The sequence below is a fragment of the Pleuronectes platessa genome, chromosome 12 (genome assembly GCF_947347685.1).
Source record: "Pleuronectes platessa chromosome 12, fPlePla1.1, whole genome shotgun sequence".
NCBI classification, from domain to species: domain Eukaryota; kingdom Metazoa; phylum Chordata; class Actinopteri; order Pleuronectiformes; family Pleuronectidae; genus Pleuronectes; species Pleuronectes platessa.
Window position 1 is genome coordinate 1,947,040 of NC_070637.1, and position 6,945 is coordinate 1,953,984.

Below are 6,945 nucleotides of genomic sequence, written 5' to 3' on the forward strand. Positions count from 1 at the left end.
GTCGTTTTAGGGACTCACAAGAGGCAAACTGATTTTAAAATGGTCAAAATTGAAGCAGCCAAGGCAAAGTTAACGCAAAAAGCTCAAACACTATGTTCTACATTGCCCATAATGTATCTTGTTACTAGACATTTTACTTGACTTAAGTAGCTGCAGACTCTTAAATAATGTGTCCAGGTAAAATGTTCTATATATAGTCTTCAAGCTGAGATGACTTTGTTAATACACCATGACAGTTATTTTCTTAGACTTGACAAAGTTACTGCATAATTTAGCTAACCGAGGACTTACAACAATCAGTGCAGTTACTTGTACATGTCAAATCATGGATGCCATGCATGGACAATGATGTCCTAATAAATAGTTGGAGCTGTTGACATAGATTGTATCAAGAGGCACAGCCCAGGACCAGAGCTCTAAAACCTAATGTGGGTTGTTTGTGAGTGGGAAAGAAGCCCCTCAGTCAGTGAGAGCTACACCGTGAGATATCTTAAAAAAAAAAAAAAAAAAAATTCTAAACACACGTCATCCCACGCTCTCACAGCCCATCCATCCGAGTACAGGATGTCACGAATCTCACAGGACAAGAAAACATGCATCAGCTGGAATAGAGACTAATCAGAAGCTGCTGTCTTGTTTCCTGTTTGTTTTATATGAATGTCAAAAATACCAACACAGTATCATCTCTAATAAACAAAGAGGTTGGAAATGATGGCTGCATCAGGTTTTTAGCATATATGTGACTGTAGAAATATTCCGCCTCTGCTGTCTCATCTATACCACACACATGGTGTTATGAAGAAAATCTTCACATCTCCTATTTGACACGATGTGTCATCACAGTCCATTGTGGAGACTGCGCACACTAAGATATGTCAACATATCTGACATAGTACATATACGTGAATCTCTACCGACTGTGTGGTGGTGTGTGAATGCATGTTTTAGTGTTCCAGTCTCGGTGTGGGTACTGGCAAAGACCCAGTGAATGTGATAAGCTGCTACAGAAAATGTGGTTTCACAGTTCAAGTGAATGTGAAAGATTAAAGCTGAGGTCAGTTCACTGATCATTAAAGGAGGAGGCATTATTTTGTGCTCTGCAGCCACATGTTTGGCTCAAGAATATGGTTACATTCGCACTAGTTTCTCATACGTATACATCTATTAAATTAAATCATCCATGTTTTCATCTGCAGGTTTACTCGCTGTTACTTTCCCTCCTAAAGTGTAAGACTGGTCAGATCCAATGCCAACTAAATGGCTCCACCTTGTGGACAGCTTCCTAAACTGTCCATGTGTGGGTCTAAGGATTGTAAGGATAACTGTCACCTGCTTTTGCCCACTTTCAGCTGGAATTGACTCCAAGCCCCTGTGAATCTCATCCCTTTAATGGGTGGATAGACTCTGGGTTTTGCAGGGAGCACAATGTTGGTCATAGTGTGGGCTGAGTGGTTGGTGCATCCTGCTGTGGTTGTAGCTGTGAACAGCCCACACAACAGAAGAGCCTGCTGCACTGCATCTAAAACACAGCAGTGATCACTGCACTGTTTAAATTCTTACATACTTAGTAGCTTGCAATTCATGTTCGTTTGAAAATTGTACAGAAATGCTCCAAGAAAATCTTGGCCTTAATCTGTCTGCTGCTGTCAGCCCCCCCCCCCCCCCCCCCCCCACACACACACACACACACACACACACACACACACAAGCAAGCGGTAAGATGAATTAAATATATCCCTTCACAAACGCACAGTGTCTTAAACGTAATACGCTCTCTTTGCAAACATCCGACACATGTGGACCACAACAACACTCGAGAAAAAAGAGGCAGATATGTTCACATCTGCATTCTGAAAATGGCTCATCCTAAAGTTGAGCTTATGTTTAGGCTCTGGTCTAAAGGGGCCACTGGTGGAGTTCCTGACTTGCAGCTCTGGTTTGGAGGAGGTTGTTTTCTTATTAGTTTAAATATTCAACAATAGTTTGGCAGAGCTAGGCTTGGTTAATAAAACCAGTAATCAGTGATCGACATTAATCTAGGGTTTTGTTGATTTTCATTAGATCATAAGAGCAGTAGAATAGAACTCAGTAGAGCACATACCTCTGAGATCGCTTCATTGCTTCAGATGATACGAGTAACTAAATAACCAGGTTTCACATTTCATGCATGTTATATGCTGTATATGATTAAAACCAGGATAAGTCAAAGCTGGAATAGCAATGTGTACATGTTCAATGGAAATCCTAAAATATTTTTTTTACACAATTTCTGCATTATCTCCTTAACCACACAGTCCACCAGTCACTTCAGAGCCATGTTGGTTTTCAGCAAGCTGTAGATAGATAGATAGATTACTTTATTCATCCCCGAAGGGAAATTAAGTCGTCATAGCAGCAGGTATATTTGAATACAATAAAATACAATACAATAGAATAAAAGAAAAAATATTGAGGTAGAAAGAATAAAAAAACAGGAACACAAGATAAGTAGGTAGATAAGGTGCAGTGGCAAGATGATGGTAATAGTACTGATGATATGATGGTAATGTTATTGTTAGACCGTATATACAAATAGTACAGTATATATAGTATATAATATAACATAATATATATATTTATATATGATAGTAATTCTACCAGTATAATAGCAGTATATAGTAATTATGGCAGCAACAGTATATATAATAGTAAATAAAATAATATGTACACATGTATAAATATTATATACAAAGAATATACAAAGAGTATGATATAATATATGATATATAGTAGAGGTATAAATATAAGTATTCGACTATACAATAGATAATATAATATACTATGAGTGTAAGAATATGTAGACAGTTTGCAAAAGACAATATTATTGTATAAAATTATATATAGTATCAATATGGTTTATATTAACACATAGCGGAGTGTTTTACAGGGTACACAGTGCAAGGAGACAAGTACATTTAGTGCAGTTCTGTGATGGTGGCTCTGACAGAGGTAGATGAGTTGTACAGTCTTATTGCGGTTGGGAGGAACGATTTCCTGTATCGTTCCTTAGAGCAACGGGGTTGAATGAGTCTGTGGCTGAAGCTGCTCCTTAGCTTGTCCAGTGTTTTGTGGAGGGGGTGAGAGGGATTGTCCATGATTGCCAGCAGTTTTGCCAGCATCCTGTCCTCCACCACCTCGTCCAGGGTGACAAGCTTAGAGCCAACCACAGACTCTGCCTTCCTAAGGAGTTTTCTCAGTCTGTTGGCGTCCTTTGCCTTGATGCCCGCACCCCAGGACACCACAGCAAAGAAGATGGTGCTCGCCACAACAGACTTGTAGAAAATCTGCAGCATCTTGTTGCAGACATTGAAGGACCTGAGCCTCCTGTTGCGGGTGGAAAATCCAAGGAGAGGAGTCGTCGTTCTCAAGTTGAAATTAAGCAAGTTTATTCAGAGGTCACAGGTCAGGAAAACCGGTGTCCAGCAATTGAACATGCATGGGTCTCTAGTTCTACGCAGGAGCCTGCACAGGAAAAGAGGCGCTTAAACAGAGTGCGCACATAGGTTATATATTGATATATTGGGCGTGACTTGGGTTCGTCTTGGATTGGTCAAAACTAGATGGAGGCCGCTGCATCTAGACGGGGCAGTGCCTCATCCTCTTGGAATGTCGCGTGATGAAGATATCGTAAGTGCACTCCATTGTCGTGGCTACCAGAGGTCATAATGTTCCTGTCTCAACGCAGCTGCCTTAGTGTGTTGTGGGGGAGAGATTTTAGGCCAAGGTCTGCCCATTATCTGCTGTTGGTGTTCTACTTTGTGTGTGTTTGAATTGAAACAGGGAGCTGGGATGTGTGGTACAAAGTGTTGACTGTTCTACAGAGTGTAATAAAGAGGTCAAAGGAATGTATGTGGTGTATGTCAATAAATGTATGTGTAATGTATGTGGTATATGTCAATACTCCTCAGAAAATAAAGCCGGCTCAGGCCCTTCTTGTAGACAGCCTCTGTGTTGGTGGACCAGTCCAGTTTATTGTCCAGTGTGACACCCAGGTACTTGTAAGCAGGGACCACCTCCACATCCGTCCCACCGATGCAGACAGGAGAGGGCAGTGGCTTGTTCCTCCTGAAGTCCACCACCATCTCCCTCGTCTTCTTCACGTTGAGCTGCATGCGGTTCTCCCCACACCACTTCACAAAGCGGTCAACCAGGTCCCTGTACTCAGCCTCCCTCCCGCCCCAAACACACCCCACAATGGCCGTGTCATCAGAGAACTTCTGCAGATGACACGTCTCAGTGCAGTGCTTAAAGTCAGCAGTGTATGAGGTGAAGAGGAAGGGGGACAGCACAGTTCCCTGGGGGGGCCCCGATGTTACTGATCAGACGATCAGACACACAGTTCTGTAATCTCACAAACTGCGGTCTGCCCGTCAGATAGTCATCGACCCAGTTGATGAGGGGAGCACTCACCTGCGTGCCCTCCAGTTTGGCCTTCAGCAGTCTGGGCTGGATGGTGTTGAAGGCGCTGGAGAAGTCGAAAAACATGATCCGGACTGAGGTGTTGAGTCTGTCCAGGGAGGAGTAAGCCTTCTGCAGCAGGTAGATGATTGCATCATCAACCCCAACACGGGGCTGATACGCAAACTGCAGGGGGTCTTGTGATGGGCACACCAGCGGTCTGAGGTGGGCCAGGACCAGTCTTTCCATGACCTTCATGATGTGAGAGGTCAGTGCCACCGGCCTGTAGTCCTCCAGTGCAGCAGGACGTCCTTTTTTGGGCACTGGGACCAGGCAGGATGTTTTCCAGAGTACTGGCACTCTCTGAAGGCGTAGGCTCAGGTTGAAGAGGTGCTGGAGAACTCCAGAGAGCTGGCTGGAACATGCCTTCAGCACAAGAGGGCTGATGAGGTCAGGTCCCGCAGCTTTCCTCGGTTTGAGCCTCTCCAGCTCTCTCCTCACCTGGCTGGCTGTGATGTGGAGTCCAGGCTGGGGGGTGGAGGGTGTCAGTGGTGGGTTTGAGGGTGGAGGTGATGAGGCTGGTGCAGAGATGTGTGTGTTGCAGGCGGTGGTGGGGTGCTGTGGGGGATGTGAGGATGTCTGGGGGTGGGAGGTGTGAAAAGGTCTGTGGTGAAAGCCAGTGGGGGGGTTGGGGGGAGGTGGTGACAGGGGTGGTGGGGGGCAGGGGGTGATGGGGGGAGGTGGGGGGTTGTTGCTCAGAGAAGCTGTAGAGGCAGTGGTAGAGGCAGTGGAGGGTCCGCTGGGGGTGGGGGGGTTGGAGTTGAACCTATCGAAGAACGTGTTCAGCTCGTTCGCACGTTGTTCATTCCCAGCTGCTCCCCCACCTCTCCTCTGGAAGCCGGTGATCTCCTTCATCCCACTCCAGACGTCCCTGCTGTTGTTGTCCTCCAGTTTGTGCTCCAGTTTTCTTCTGAAGTTGTCCTTGCTCTCCCTGATGCTGCGCTTGAGCTCCCTTTGTACCCGTTTGAGTTCTGCTCTGTCCCATGATCTAAAGGCCCTCTTCAGGTCGCTTGTTATCCACGGCTTGTTATTTGGGTAACAGCGGACCTCTTTAGTGGGGATGGTGTTGTCTATGCAGAACCCAATGTACTCAGAGACACAGTCAGTCAGGCCATCAATGTCCTCAGCATGTGGCTCATAAAGAGCATCCCAGTCTGTGGCCTCCAGCGCTCCACGCAGTGTTTCCATGGCCTCATGACCATTTCATCACTGTCCTAACTGTGACTGGGTGCTGCTGAACCACAGGCTTGTATGATGGTGAGAGCAGGACTAAGTCCAAAGTCCAAAGACCCAACACCCACCGAGATGCTTGCAAGGAAACCATGGTGTTACCAACGTTTTGAACAGTCAACACGATCTGAGTGTATGAAAAAAATGGTTATGATGCTGAGAGTCCTATCAATTGTTTAAATGTCAGAACGGTACTGTACTGACTGCTGTGGATAAAACTGCAGGAGATAACATGGTGATTAGGGTGACAACTGTCCACAAATATGTTAATGAAACTTTCAAATGTCATCAAATCTGTCTCTGTCCTAACACTCAGCACAGCCAAATGCTGCGTCTCCTTCTCCTGCTGTAATAAAAATAAACATTTCCTGAATGAGCTCCTCTCTCAGCACTGATGGACAGTGGAGAGCTCTGTGTCAGTTTGCCACCTGCTCCATAGTGACATGAAGTGTATGCATGAATTTCATTTGGACTGTGACACAGAGCTTTAAGACAATCAGCATTCCTTGTCAGGCTGTTCAAAAGAATTGATCCGAGGACACCCACAGGTGTTCAGCCTTCCTCCAATTTGACCACTCTGAGATTTCCACTGCTCCAGTGAAGCAGCTGGTGTTAAACCTAATGTTCAGGCGTCATCATGCACTGTCACAAAGCTGTGGGTGACATCACAGCAGCTCCACACTGTGCGTTCATGCCAGGCGTCATGTCATCATGTCCTCCATGTTTCCTGACACACATTGGAAGTGGAAAGGAGAAGCAGCGAGTCGCTGTGTGCGGCTGAGTCAACCACAAACGTGAGCACATCCCAGCTGTTTTGGTTGTCTGTTGTCTCATTGCCTCGTGAAAAACACACTGGCTCACTGAGTATTGTGGTTACCATAGCAACAGTAATAGCGATAGAGAGTGGGTTAGTGTTGTGGGAGGGTGGCGGAGAGGTTGAGCAAGAGAATGACAGAGAGTGGGAAAGTAACGCAGTAGCTGGGGTCAGTGTGTTTGTGTGTGAGGGATGCAAAAACATAAGGATTGGAGAACAGAGCCAAAGACATAAATAAAAAGATGTTTTCTTTATTTTATTTCTACTCCACTCATTCATGCATGCATCAGCCCTGCTCTCTTCTCACCAGGTAGAGGGACAATGACGCTTGCTGCCTGACTATCTCCCTTCATCAACATTCCCCCTCCCCCTTCATCCGTCTCCCACTACAGCTGGGTAAGCCA